Source organism: Carassius gibelio, chromosome B10 (genome assembly GCF_023724105.1).
Source record: "Carassius gibelio isolate Cgi1373 ecotype wild population from Czech Republic chromosome B10, carGib1.2-hapl.c, whole genome shotgun sequence".
Taxonomy (NCBI): Eukaryota; Metazoa; Chordata; class Actinopteri; order Cypriniformes; family Cyprinidae; genus Carassius; species Carassius gibelio.
In genome coordinates this window covers 14,565,761-14,580,833 of record NC_068405.1, presented here as the reverse complement: position 1 = coordinate 14,580,833, position 15,073 = coordinate 14,565,761, and the positions used below count along the sequence as shown (strand labels likewise).

Sequence of the window (15,073 nt, the reverse complement as noted above, 5' to 3'; positions counted from 1 at the left end):
AGGGATATGGCACAGTCACTTACCTTAGAATCCAGAATAGCAACAGTGACATTCATGTGTCCTTCCTCATGGGCAAGGCTCGAGTAACACCTTTAAAGGCTATCACTGTTCCCCGCTTGGAGCTAACTGCAGCTGTTCTTGCTGTCCGTGTTGATCTGATGCTAAAGAAAGAGCTGAGGCTCCAGTTGCAAGAATCAGTCTTCTGGACAGACAGCACATCTGTACTCAAGTATGTCATGAATGAGGACAAGCGGTTTCATACTTTTGTTGCCAACAGAGTTTCCATCATCAGGGAAGCCACAAAGACATCACAGTGGCGATATGTTGGCACAAAGGAGAATCCAGCTGACGATGCATCCAGAGGAAGGAGGGCTGGAGATTTTATCAAGAACAACAGATGGATAGAAGGACCCAAGTTTCTGTACAAACCAGAAGAGGATTGGCCTGTAAATATGGTGGACACTGTAGTAGGGGTTGAGGACCTAGAGGTCAAGAAGGAAGCCTTTGTCAATGTGGTAAATACTCAAGGCTCACTGAAGGGTACAAATAGGTTGATTGCTTACTTTTCAGATTGGAGAAGACTTCGAGTATCAGTTGCGTGGTTGCTTAAGTTGAAGAGGATGTTGTTGAGAAGGATTTGCAAGAGGAGAGAGTCCGATACTGCTGAAGCCAACAAACAGAATGTCCTAGAGCAAGGGAATCGGATAGCTAAAGGTACAACAGGAGGACAAACCTTGTCGGCAGAGGATCTTATGGAAGCCGAGATGGCTATAATTTGGTATTGCCAACAGCAAAGATTCTCTGAGGAAATCGCTGCTTTGTCTTCTGGAAAGGATACAGTAAGCAAACAGAGTGCCATTTATAAGTTGGATCCATGGTTGGATAATGGGCTTCTGAGAGTTGGAGGGCGGCTGACACGGGGTTCGTTGCCAGAAGACACAAAACATCCGCTACTCCTCTGTAAAGATCAGCATGTGGCTACCCTTATACTGAAAGATTTACATCAACAGCTTGGCCATAGTGGGCGTAATCACATGTTGTCTGCTTTAAGAAGAAGGTATTGGATTACAGGTGCAACCTCAGCTGTGAGGAAGGTCGTAGCAGAATGCTGCTTCTGTAAAAAATATAATGGGAGGATGATGGGGCAGAAGATGGCTGATCTGCCTAAGGAGAGGATTATGCCAGACTATCCGCCGTTTACCAACACAGGCGTTGACTATTTTGGACCAATAGAGGTGAAGAAGGGAAGAGGTACAGTGAAACGCTATGGTGTCATCTTCACCTGCTTGGCCAGTAGAGCCGTTCATCTTGAACTTGCCAATTCTCTTGACACAGATGCCTGCATTAATGCTCTGCGCCGATTTATCAGTAGAAGAGGGCAAGTGGAGCATCTTCTTTCAGATAATGGCACAAATTTTATAGGAGCAGAGAGGGAACTTTCGGGAGGCACTTTTATCATTGAATCAGGCTAAGATTCAACGAGTGCAGTGTTGCCAACTTCTTTCAATGGAAAGTAGCTAAACCCTGCCTGTAAAGTCGCTAAATGTCGCTAGATGACGTCACACGCTAATTAGCATATTCATGACATAAGTGCGTCATATTATCTTGCCCTTTCTGTGCTCATGTAATGCATTTTAAGGCAGCTAAAATTTTCAATAAAAGTTTTTAATTATTATATTTTAATGTTTCTGTTGTCCGACAACGGAATTAATATTATAATGAATGAAACGCGGTCCATTAAGACTACATAACCAGCTCTCAAAGATGTTAATCTCTGCACTAAAATCCTATTCATGACAATGTCTAATGAAATCACAAACACATAAGATTAAGATAATGATTGTACTGTGATTTCGGCTATACTTGTATGTAAAATAGAGTTAGAAGCAACAGAATATATTTTTTAACTGAAAGTGCTGCTCCTCTCTGCTCGCCGAACAAAACAGATGCACAGAGAGAGAGGCGTGTGTGCACGCTGGGAGAGAGCGAGAGAGAGAGAGCTCGTGCGGCAGTGTCGGAGAGTCTCAGAGACTAAGTAAGGTCTGTCAAAAAAAAAGTTGTTAGATTTGTCGCTAGTCGCTACGGGGTCTGAAAAGTCGCTAAATCTAGCGACAAAGTCGCTAAGTTGGCAACACTGAACGAGTGTTATGTCAGAAGGGCATTAAGTGGAGTTTCAACCCTCCAGCTGGATCTCATTATGGTGGGGTTTGGGAGCGGGTCATCCGCATGTTGAGGAAGATCCTCACTGCAGTATTTCAACAGCAGACGCTTGATGATGACAGTTTCCATACAGTCTTGTGTGAAGCGGAGGCAATCTTGAATGATCGACCAATCACCAAATTGTCTGACGATCCAATGGATCTTGAAGCTCTCACTCCCAATCATATTCTGTTGTTAAAGGGAAAACCATCCTTATCTCCTGGATTGTTCGATGTTCATGACTTATACATAAAAAGAAGGTGGAAACAGGTTCAGTATATATCAGACCTCTTTTGGAAGAGATGGGTTAGGGAATACCTACCGTTGTTGCAGGAAAGGCAGAAATGGAACAAGATTAAAAATAGCCTCAAATCTGGAGACATTGTGGCCATTATGGATCCAACGGCACCTCGAGGATCCTGGCCACTTGGAAGAGTTTTGGAAACATTCCCTGACAAGAAAGGGCTGGTGCGCTCGGTTCGCTTACAAACTAAGTCAAGTGTTATTGATAGGCCTGTAGCAAAACTTTGCTTTTTGCATGAGTCTATGGGTTAAGGGGTTTGTTACAAGCATCGTGTGTGTATGATGCTTGATATTTCTATTTGTTTATGGCTCTCTGTTATGTGTTGGGAATTGGTATGTTGATTTATCCCAATTAGGGGCCGGTATGTAAGAGCCATTTTGGTCTTATGTACAGGTACGTCCAGTAGGGGTCACTCTTTGTTCACAATATATAGGTGGGAACCTTCCTTCAGGTAGCAGGTGTTGCTGGAGGGAAGGTGCACACCGTTTTTGACCGCTACGCTAGGTTGTTTGTACCATGCTATGCAAGTCATTGTAAAGGTGACGGACTGGTGGATTTACTGACTGTTCATTTGGATTCTTGCCTATATGGAAATGAAGACCAGTAATGGTAAAATAAATCTACAACAATGAGCAATATTAACATCTTGTGTGGACATTCCATTTAATAGTAACCCAAGCATGCGCGTCCATCACAAGCACCATCCAGCATCCCACAGCAGCTTAAAGTATTAGACTTGGCTGCTTACAGCGTCTATAATAATGTGTCTAAATGTTTTCTGCTGTGATAATAATCACCACATGTCAGCAGATATATGTTTTGACATTTTCGGGAGCCACTGATTTGTGTAGAGGAAAGTTTTTGATGTCTATCATAGAACTATACCACATGACAACATATCAATAATGTCTGCAAGCTAATGATGAACAGTAGTTTGAAGCTTACCTCAACTTGAGCATAGACTGTATTACCTTCTACTACCTCCTCCGGAGCACCTGTGAGGTTTACAATGTACAGCAGTATATCAACATCAGAACTTTTCAAATTATAAAGAATATATTAATATATGCATCTACTCATTTGCTATGATAACTTAAAAATGACTATGATAGTGTGTGTTATATTAGGCTAAGTTTTTCTGTTAATACTAAAGCATTGCTTGGCTCTTTCGATACATTTTTCTAGATTTGTGTTTTGTTTTGTGTAAGAGGACGCATGTTATTTTGCCAAGTCCCATACACCTCTCATCAATTTGAATTAGAGTAGTTAAATCGTACAATTTAAAAATGTTGTTCTCCTATTAATATTTTATTGAATAAGAGATTACTCAATTTGAGTGAATTAATAATTTGGTAATAAAACAATATTTTTATTTAATAAAAAAGAAGAGTTTGTCCACTTTAGAAACATCAGGACAGGATTTTTTGTCTCTTTAGTGGCGAGTGGCTGAGGTGAGTAAGTTGGTGACTTTTCAAAGGGAAACATTTTCTTTGTATAAATTTGCTTTCTTACTTTGCCAAAGCTCAGCATGTTCACCCTGTCAGCATAAAATATGCCGGAAGTGATCAGAATACAGTATTTTCAAAATATGTAAATTTGAGTAAACCAAATTCTCTTCAACAACTAAACTAACTATTTAGCTAGTCACAGTTTGTTGTAAGCTAATATGTTAATTGAAGCTCAAAATTCCCCCCTGTCTGCCACTTAGATTGGACATATACATGACAGGGTGGATATAGCATTGATTTGTAGTTAATATTGCTATAAAATAATTGTAAATATGATTGAGTTTACTGAATACTGTTCTGTCAAGGAGTAAAAGTTAGTATGTGCATACAGTACACTATTTTTTAGGCCTCATGAACAAGCTGTGTATGCTGCATTGATAAAATCTGCTGTATTTATCAAAATTACTGTTTGCTAATTTGTTTTTATAATTGAATGAAATGCTATTGTACTACTTTATATGATTGAGACAGTAATTAAATTATTTATTATAATTAGATTTATTTTTTCCAATCAATTCAACAATTCCAAGTTGAATATATGTTTCATTGTCATATTTTGTTATGCTTTGTATGTTCTGCATCATGTGTCCACCCCATCATTTTGATAATTTAAATTAATATTTAATATAACAATTCAGTCATATCTATATAATCCAGTGTGTTCAATAGCTAGGTGTCGGAGCAATAACAAGCAAACAAACAAAAAATGCATCCAAATATCACAGTTTTCTCCAATAAGAAAAAAATACATGTGCAAGTTGTATGTGTTTCTCTAAAAACACAGGGTTTACATAAAATCTTTTACATATTTATAATTTGAAAGCAAACAAATAACCCTGTTAAGGAAAGGGACCTGCAACTTTCAGAAAATAATTTGAATAATTATCTAAAACAAAATGTGTGGGAGCTCAACTAATATATAGTACTTAAGTGTCTACTATTTATGACATGACATAAAGCGAATGGGAAATTAAGACAAAAATGTGTGAGTATTCAGAGCGTTGAAAGGCACTCTATGGTGATACTGACCCATGCGCTTTAGTAAGAACAGATTATATATCATTTTTTTTTATACTGGCTGACTGTTAATGCCGAACTGCTCTAAACTGAGTTTCTTTTGTATTATGTACTTCGGCATCTGAGGCTTTCCTCATGTACTCAGTTGAAAACAGAAGTAGTTGTAAACCATTTCTGTTAGAAATGAAGATAATTATTACATTTTTGGAAATTTGTGTTTTATTTGATTTGCTTTTAATACTTATTCTCAGGATTAAGTAGAAAATGATTGTTCATTCTTCATTTTTTGGCACCAGCAAAGAACAAATATGTTTCTGTCCTCATCGTTGTTACAAACATTGTGAGATTTAAACCTGAACAGGTTGAGTTGTGTCGAGGTGAATATAGATCAAAAATAAGGTCTAATCTAAAAAAAAATGTAATGTACTGTATTTTAGGATGAACAGTGTTCTTAAAGATCTTTTATTGTTGGTTAATAACTGGTTGGTACTAAGGATGTTTAAATGATCTCATCAGAGGATATTTTGTAGAGACAAGAATTATAAAAATTGGAAGAACACCCCATTCTAAATTATTACAGTTAACTAAAACTGAAGAAATATCACCATCATTCTTTTTTATTATTTTACAAATGAAGTAAAGTACTTAATTGATCAACTTGATGAACACAATGATCATTTTTATAGAGAATGTATGTGAGCCAATATGGACATACCTTTTTTATACTTGAAGCACACAACGGCTGAAACACATAAAAGCAAAATGCACACTGCCACCGAACCAACTCCTAAACCCAGGCGAGATGAATCACTCTTTGAGATTTCATCTGGAAAATGAGAAGTTTATAATTAAAAACAACCCATTCTCACTCCAAAGGCGTCAAAAACCGAAGCATGGTCAAGCGCCCCTAGCGTCACTTTTATGACGCCAAATGTGCCTCTCGGCGTCGACTATGGAAGCACTACGACCTTCATTGCTTTCAGTGGGAAACTTTTGGCGTCAGAATTCGACACGAGGACATGAGATGTTTATCGCTATGAAATCACGTTCAAGAAGTCTCATTCAGCACACATCGCGCGATACTTGCTATCAGTTCCACAGTTTGGGTGAGTAGTCGTATATACGCTCTTTTAATGCCTTTTATCAAATGTATTCTGTTTTCTTTATTAATCAGATTAGTGCCATATGTTTAATCGCTGTATTATATCGGTCATCCGCGGCTGTCTTTGAGTTTCATTGCGTTTAAATAAATGAACACAGCTGCTAATTAGTGTGATTAAACTCTATCTGTCACGTGACGTGCCATAGACCTTCGATCCGTTTTATATTATTATTAATTTCAGGATCAATGATGTAAGTTGTATTTGTAGTAAAATCATGGTAATCACGACACAATAGTAATAAATGAAATGTGAAGTTAAAACACAGTAAATGGGACATTAGTAACTGTAACTGTAGTTTTACTATGATATATTAATAATCAATACAACAATACAATAATCACCAAACCAGCTATGTTTGTATCACTGTAATGTTAGTGTTTTTATGTGCTTTTATATGACAGATATCACAGTAATCATGTGTTCTGTACCATGCTTTTAATACCTTTTAATGTGAATCCAAAAAAAAAAAAAATCAAATTAAAAATAAATAATAAAACATGTATTTTTCCATCTTGCAGTTCATTCATATCAGTTTATATATATATATATATATATATATATATATATATATATATATATATATATATATATATATATATATATTTTGCTCACAGATCATTATTAACATTCTGTATATAATTCAATTTTATTTTCTCTCCCCTTTTTTATTATTTATATTTTTAGCTGAAAAGACGTAAAGGCAGTCAGCCCAGTGGTGTTTCTGGAGAGGGATTCCTTCAGAAATGGAGAAGACAGAAAGCTGCGGAGGCAGATATTTGCAGCAGTAAGTCTGTGATAGTTTGTCTCTTTTATCAAAAATTCCTGCTGTTATAATTTGTACAGCATTTGTTGTTTCTTAAACTGTTGCACTGTCCAAATACCCACACTTGCCATCTTTTCACTTGACCACTTGATTACTTATTTGAAGTCTTTCCTGTATTTGGCCTAGTGTTCGAGTGAGCATGATGACCACGAGTGTGTGTCGAACTTTTCATGACCTGATGACTGTGTTTCCCAATCCTGATCCTGGAGAACCCCAGCACTGCACGGTTTTGGTGTCTCTCTTATCTGCCTTGGAGTCTTCACTGATGAGCTGATGAGTTGAATCAGGTGTGTTTGATCAGGGAGACATCTCAAATGTGCAGTGTTGGGGTTCTCCAGGACCAGGATTGGGAGCCACTGCCTTATGGGACACTTATGTGTTTAAAGAGATTTTTAATATCTAATTATCAATATTTCACATACTGTACATTGGACAGCTTTCCATGACCTCTTGTGAGATCTCGGCAAAAAGTCTGACGATTTATTCCAAAACATGATGCATGATGGGATACACTAAGCTTTGTATAGTGCTCCAGAGCAGTATTGGAGAGGTTTAGTGTGTGTTAAGGACGCTGTGCTTTGGCATTATTAAGACCGGGGACAGTCTTGTGCACACACTGTCACGTACACACACTCTCAAGTGGCCAAGACTGCAAGTGTGGGTATCTGGACAGGGTCAAAGTCTTAAAAATGATCCCTAAACACATCACAGTCTTAATAATCCAGTTTAACACTTGTATGATATTGTACAAGCCCCAGGACTGTCTCATCTGACACTATCAAAGAATTCATATGACTATAGCTTGTTATTAATTACTTGCTTTCAATAATGGATTCATTTAACATTTAATTATACAGCATCTTTACAGAGGTGTAATGTACAAGCTGCACGTAATTAATAATATGTCCTTCCTTCTGTCTTACAGGATTTTTTCCAGATAATGCTGTTCTTCTTTTTCAGGTCTAAAATATCGAGCTCAACAGCTATTTTAAGAGCCAACCCTCACAAACCTTCCTAAAACCTAAAAGAGCTATTACTGAGTCTCAGCGAATCTTGCCATGATCAGCTCTTCCCAGGTACATTTGTTTACTCCAAAAATGCTCTGGTCTGAATCTTACTTTAAATTAACTTAATTATGTTTAATGAGCAATATTAATTGCACAGAGAGTAAGTAGAGATTATCTTGTTTCACAGAAGAGAAGGAAGACCAAGGATATGATTTGCTCAGGATGAGGAATGAAGATGGCCATCTTGAGCTCAAACAAACAGAAGTCCTCTGGTATGTGTGTGTTGAAGCAATGTTATACAACATTTTATGTCATGTCAGCCTTGATTTCGTTTTATACTATTACAATTACAGCATGTTAGCAAAGTGTGACTGGACATTTTTAATATTATGTTTTTAAAAACACACCACCTGTTTTATTAGCAGACAAGTGTCATGAAATTGGTTTAGTTGATATAAACACCAATTGACATTATTTCATTGTTTTGTAAATGTTATGTTATTAATTGTGAATTGATAGTTGATTGGTTTGAAGCCAGGCATTACACTGCACAGACTAAAACACATTTGTGAGAGAAGTCAGGAACTTTGGAGAAAGATTCTAGAGGAAAAAAACACATTTACTGCAACAACAGATGAATTCTAGAGTCTCTGAGAACTACACATGCTAATGTCTCATGAGCAAGACCTTTGCTTCTGTAGCTTTTTCTTAATTCTTGCAGAATGACATATTTATTGCAGTATTTTTATTTGTACAGATGATCTCATCAGCCAAATGAGGGGTTTTGACCAAGTGATGCTCTTGAAAGGAGTGAAAGAAGAGGATGTGGTAAATTGTCTTCAGAGAAAAGCTTCTCAAAAGATCTTAAAACAGCTTGAAGAATGGTAAGTGTACAGTACTACAAGGGTCATAGTTACTCACCCTGCTAAAACCACACAGAACATAAGCTGCGCTCTCTGTCCATTAAACAACTTCTTCTGCATTGTTTGTTTCACTTTGACCAGGTCTGGGATCTTAGGACTGAGAGATCATCTGGCTGAGAACAAGCTACACCTCATCAGTGCTGGACATCAACCACAAACTGTTTCCAGACACGAGAGAAGAAGATCACGATGGGGAGATGAAACCAGTTTAGATGTGATGATGGGAATCATTATTTTCTGAAACAGTATCACATGTCTAATATGTATCACATGATCTGTATCACAGTTGACTGGATGGGACTGTGTGACTTTTAAGGACATTTCATCACTCATCTGTGTGAACTGATTTATATATGAGGTTAATGTATCTTTGATGATAATTATTTTCATTGAATCTTATTTGTCTTGATGCTACTTTATCAAGTTTATAGTCTATGCTTCAATAAAATGAAAATGGTGAATATTGTGTTCTGAAGATTCTTGGTAAATACATAATTTTACTAGGTAGGCTCATATGTGTTTATTTTAGACTTGGAAAAACGACATATTAATTATTGGGATTATTTTTTTATTTAAGACATGAACATTTTTGATCGGATTAATAACATCTGGGACATCAGTACACCAGAAAGTAATTTTTTTATATTTTAGTAACAAATATGCACATTTTTTGTGAAATACAGGGAGTTACAAGATTAATTATTCTGCATTACAAGATGGTGCCATGGGCTTTATTGTTACAAACACTTGAGGGATAACTGAGAATGTAGCAGGAATGATCAACGTGGATCTTGTACTGCATTAAAACCAAGAGCACGCACATTACTGATGTCCAGCACATGAGGAGCAAGATACGGGGGTGAGGAGGACATTTTTACACTGATTTCGGCTAATTAGTTATATATAATGCTAATATATATATATATATATATATATATATATATATATATATAAATTAATATTCTTAGCACTGCATGAATTTGTCCTTGTGTAATAGTGAAGTATCACAATGTGTATACATTGTCCTTGATTACTGCTTTACAGTGGGGAATAGATAATGGCAAGTTGTTGCAGGTTCATCCATTATATTTCTTGCCATTTACTTCAAAAATCAAAGAAATAATCTATTATTTTCATTATTAAATCATTTCTTTATAATTTTTCCATGTTTCATCAGATGGCCTCACAATGTCCTGTCAAAAGGTATAATAGCCATGATGAATAGAATAGAAAACAGAGGACTGTGAAAACTGTCAGATATAAATGTGGCTCAGCTCAGTTTGTTGTTCATGATGAGGAGAATACATATATGTAGGTTTTACTGCCCTGCTACCCCCAGGGGCCCAGTAGCACCCCCCGGAAGAGCCCAAAACTGTACATTTCAAATGGCTGTAAATCAGAGTCCAATTAACATATCAAAGAGAAAATGGGCAGGATTATTACTTATGCTATGCTGATAAAATAATGTTGAGCTCAGTTTTCAGAAATAAGTGGAAAGCTGGCATAAAAGCATTTTAAATATTGCTCACTGTAAAATACCACATTTCAGCCTGCCTCTCAAATATATCATAGAGGTTTGCACAATAAACATATTTAGATATCCAGTTTACCTTAAAATAAATAATTTATTTAGTTTTGTTAATAAAAAGTTTTAAACTACATTACCCACAAGCCTCCGTCGTTCTATCTATGCAAAGGCAACACTAGGGGGCTGTTTTTGTAGTTCATTGAAGTTATGCTTAGGGTTAGGATTAGGATCTCGCTAAAGATGTCATTTTTCTCAAGATAGCAACACTTCATTGTTGACTTAATATATTACTAATGTGATGATAGGAGCAAAACATACTTTTTAACATGATGCGCTGTTTAATATGGGTTAAAAGATAGTCCAACCACAGACTGTCCTGAAAAGTCATAGCCAATGGCATCTAAGCTGAGCAGCAGCGTCACACTTCCTTATCCATGTATGACAGATGTCTTTCGTTTTTCGGCTGAAGGGATAGATTCGGTTAACAATAGATTAAGCTTGCTACTTATTAGATTCTGTTTTATTAACGTCTTCACCTTCCTCCGTTGTTCAGCTTGACAAAAATTGGGCAATATTGATGTGCACATGCCCAGCAGTCGCAGTTGTATCCAACAGATAGATTCCTCTCATTAAATATAAGACACATTTTTAAGATTTGTATTTTTTTTTTTTTGACCAAAGACAAATATATTTACTAATCAAATGACGTGCTTCTAAAATTTACATTGTATATTACATTGTGTTTTAAAGTTAAAATTGTTCACATTTGTGTTTCTGTGATTTACCATTCTCTACCATTTGAACCCTAGGAATAAAAACAGAAATTATAAATTAATGAATGAATGAATGAACAAATAAATACATAAAGCATAATAAACATGCATATTTTTGTAAGGATCTTCCATTATTTATTGATATGTCAAACTCATTTAAAGTCAACATGCCCAAATTACTACACTGCATCCTCTGTCACCAAGCTCGTTTTTGCCACCATAAAGAATAAAAAGGCAGTTATGTTGTAAACATTAACTATTTTCAGTATGCAAATGAAAATGCTTTTATTAAAAAACAAAACAGTAAATACAGTATGTCTTTCAGAGAACACTGGAAAAAGATCAATTTTATTAAAAAAATTAAATTGACCAAAATGTTATACAACACAATGTAAATGTTTCAAACTCACAAAAAAACACCATGAAGACATGCATGTCAAGTGTGCAATATCATCTATAAAACTCAATCAGCACAGCATCAAATAAACACTGATTGTCTGAACAATGGAAGACAGAGAAAGTGTTCAGGAAAACAAACACCTGCTAGCTTTGACAATAACATCATGAATTCACTTCATGACTGGAGCTAGGGGATGACTGTGTATGAATATCTCCTTTACTAAAACTCTTAATTAAAGTCTAAAAAGTTCACTGTATGAAGCTTGAAAAAGAGAACAAAATGCTTTATCAATACGAAAAATACTATTTTTAACTATTGTTTTCATCACTGGTTCTGTAATGTATTCATTATGAGCTTATAAATAAAACAAAGTTACATCTTCTGCAAAAATCAAACCACTGCAAAGTCTAATCACTGATCCAGGGACCATATCTGTGTGTGTGGGGGATAAAGAGTTAACGAGGTGAGTCCTTGTGCATGATGGAGAACTGCAGTGTTATCCTCAAACAATCCTGTAAAACAGAAATATTACATTACATTCAACTTATACATTACACTGTGTTTTGTTTAGACCATAAAAGCAGCCTCTGTAAAGATGCTGTAAAATTAAATGTTAAATGAATCCATTATTGAAAGCAAGTAATTAATAACAAGCTATAGTCATATGAATTCTTTTGATAGTGTCAGATGAGACCGTCCTGGGGCTTGTACAATATCATACAAGTGTTAAACTGGATTATTAAGACTGTGATGTGTTTAGTACAGTATGTGAAATATTGATAATTAGATATTAAAAATCTCTTTAAACACATAAGTGTCCCATAAGGCAGTGGCTCCCAATCCTGGTCCTGGAGAACCCCAACACTGCACATTTGAGATGTCTCCCTGATCAAACACACCTGATTCAACTCATCAGCTCATCAGTGAAGACTCCAAGGCAGATAAGAGAGACACCAAAACCGTGCAGTGCTGGGGTTCTCCAGGATCAGGATTGGGAAACACAGTCATCAGGTCATGAAAAGTTCGACACACACTCGTGGTCATCATGCTCACTCGAACACTAGGCCAAATACAGGAAAGACTTCAAATAAGTAATCAAGTGGTCAAGTGAAAAGATGGCAAGTGTGGGTATTTGGACAGTGCAACAGTTTAAGAAACAACAAATGCTGTACAAATTATAACAGCAGGAATTTTTGATAAAAGAGACAAACTATCACAGACTTACTGCTGCAAATATCTGCCTCCGCAGCTTTCTGTCTTCTCCATTTCTGAAGGAATCCCTCTCCAGAAACACCACTGGGCTGACTGCCTTTACGTCTTTTCAGCTAAAAATATAAATAATAAAAAAGGGGAGAGAAAATAAAATTGAATTATATACAGAATGTTAATAATGATCTGTGAGCAAAATATTTATATATATATATATATATATATATATATATATATATATATATATATATATATATATAAACTGATATGAATGAACTGCAAGATGGAAAAATACATGTTTTATTATTTATTTTTAATTTGATTTTTTTTTTTTTTTGGATTCACATTAAAAGGTATTAAAAGCATGGTACAGAACACATGATTACTGTGATATCTGTCATATAAAAGCACATAAAAACACTAACATTACAGTGATACAAACATAGCTGGTTTGGTGATTATTTTATTGTTGTATTGATTATTAATATATCATAGTAAAACTACAGTTACAGTTACTAATGTCCCATTTACTGTGTTTTAACTTCACATTTCATTTATTACTATTGTGTCGTGATTACCATGATTTTACTACAAATACAACTTACATCATTGATCCTGAAATTAATAATAATATAAAACGGATCGAAGGTCTATGGCACGTCACGTGACAGATAGAGTTTAATCACACTAATTAGCAGCTGTGTTCATTTATTTAAACGCAATGAAACTCAAAGACAGCCGCGGATGACCGATATAATACAGCGATTAAACATATGGCACTAATCTGATTAATAAAGAAGACAGAATACATTTGATAAAAGGCATTAAAAGAGCGTATATACGACTACTCACCCAAACTGTGGAACTGATAGCAAGTATCGCGCGATGTGTGCTGAATGAGACTTCTTGAACGTGATTTCATAGCGATAAACATCTCATGTCCTCGTGTCGAATTCTGACGCCAAAAGTTTCCCACTGAAAGCAATGAAGGTCGTAGTGCTTCGATAGTCGACGCCGAGAGGCACATTTGGCGTCATAAAAGTGACGCTAGGGGCGCTTGACCATGCTTCGGTTTTTGACGCCTTTGGAGTGAGAATGGGTTGTTAAAAACTACAGTTGACAGTTCAGTTTTTCTGAGTTCACTTTACAGCAGTTAGATTGGATTTGTTAAACCAAAATGAGATATTTGATTTGAGAATTAATGTGCACTGTTTGTGTGTGTGTGGGGGGGGGGGGGTACTTTTACCTCCACTTTTACCTGAGTTGTGTAATATTTATTCTGTCTTGTTTCCAGCTGACAGGGTTGCTATGTTTACAGATGATGTATTTCTTGCTGCAGTCCAGGGTGAGAGTGTGGATCTGTGATGTCACTTCCTGTGGAGAGCATCTGTTGTTCTGATAGCTGGAGTTAATCATGAGCTCATGAGCTCTGCATGTGAAGTTCACAGTACAGGAGTCACTGCTGGACCAGTTTGAGTTCACAGTCAGGACAGGAGCCTTCACAGCATCTGACAGATTATATATTCCACAAACATACATCAGAATAGTTGATCAACTGTGTTTAAAAAATCCTCAAACATCATCAAACTAAATCATATTCAGAGTTTCTATTTGTATTAATTTGATTGTACATTAAGAAGTTGCCTGTAGTCTTGGTGTATGTTTAATCACAGCAGTGCTTTTGCCTTTAATCTGATAGGGGCTAGACTAATACCAAACTTTATTTTACCACATGTAATTTCTTTACATCATCTGTGTGTAAAGCATGATTGGAAAATGTGATTAATTTCACCACTTGTGCTATATAATATCACACAGTGTAAAACATCAACATAATTAAGTTAATTTTTTATTTTTTATGAGCTGAACACACAAAGCAAAATCACACTCACCTATTACAGATACTCTGTATGAGACCAAATCTTTGTTTTTGATCCAATTGTTCTTGCTGTGTAGAGTCCACTGTCTGTCTTCTGCATGTTCTTCAGAGTCAGAGAGAAGGTTACATCATTGAAAACAACTCTGTCCTTGTAGGAATCTAGAGGTGCTACTCTATTGGAATCACTGTTGTATCTAACTATACTCTCTAATTTATTATTCATCCAGGCTAAAATATCAAACTCTGGTGGTTGTGTCTGAACAGAAGCTCCTGTCTGCACAAACACAGAGATCTCAGCACTGAACCCTGAGGAGAGAGAAAGATACTTGTTTTCTGAGTG

General features: G+C 36.0%; 2 long non-coding RNA genes across 4 annotated transcripts; one reads left to right on the top strand and one right to left on the bottom strand.

Moving 5' to 3' along the window:
* The first annotated feature begins 5,886 nt into the window (after positions 1 to 5,886).
* On the top strand, positions 5,887 to 9,808 carry LOC127966316 (uncharacterized). Of its 3 annotated transcripts, none has more exons than XR_008155581.1 (6): positions 5,887 to 6,134; positions 6,876 to 6,975; positions 7,141 to 8,090; positions 8,209 to 8,293; positions 8,779 to 8,905; positions 9,026 to 9,808. It is a non-coding gene; the product is annotated as an uncharacterized LOC127966316 (long non-coding RNA). The 3 variants fall into 3 exon arrangements; XR_008155583.1 differs by having other exon boundaries at positions 5,896 to 6,134; positions 7,940 to 8,090; positions 9,026 to 9,800; XR_008155582.1 differs by having other exon boundaries at positions 5,898 to 6,134; positions 7,975 to 8,090; positions 9,026 to 9,421.
* Positions 9,809 to 11,399: 1,591 nt separating this feature from the next.
* LOC127966319 (uncharacterized) lies at positions 11,400 to 13,953 on the bottom strand. Its single transcript, XR_008155585.1, has 4 exons — positions 13,707 to 13,953; positions 12,871 to 12,970; positions 12,545 to 12,705; positions 11,400 to 12,157 (listed from the first exon to the last, which is right to left on the bottom strand). It is a non-coding gene; the product is annotated as an uncharacterized LOC127966319 (long non-coding RNA).
* Positions 13,954 to 15,073: the final 1,120 nt, after the last annotated feature.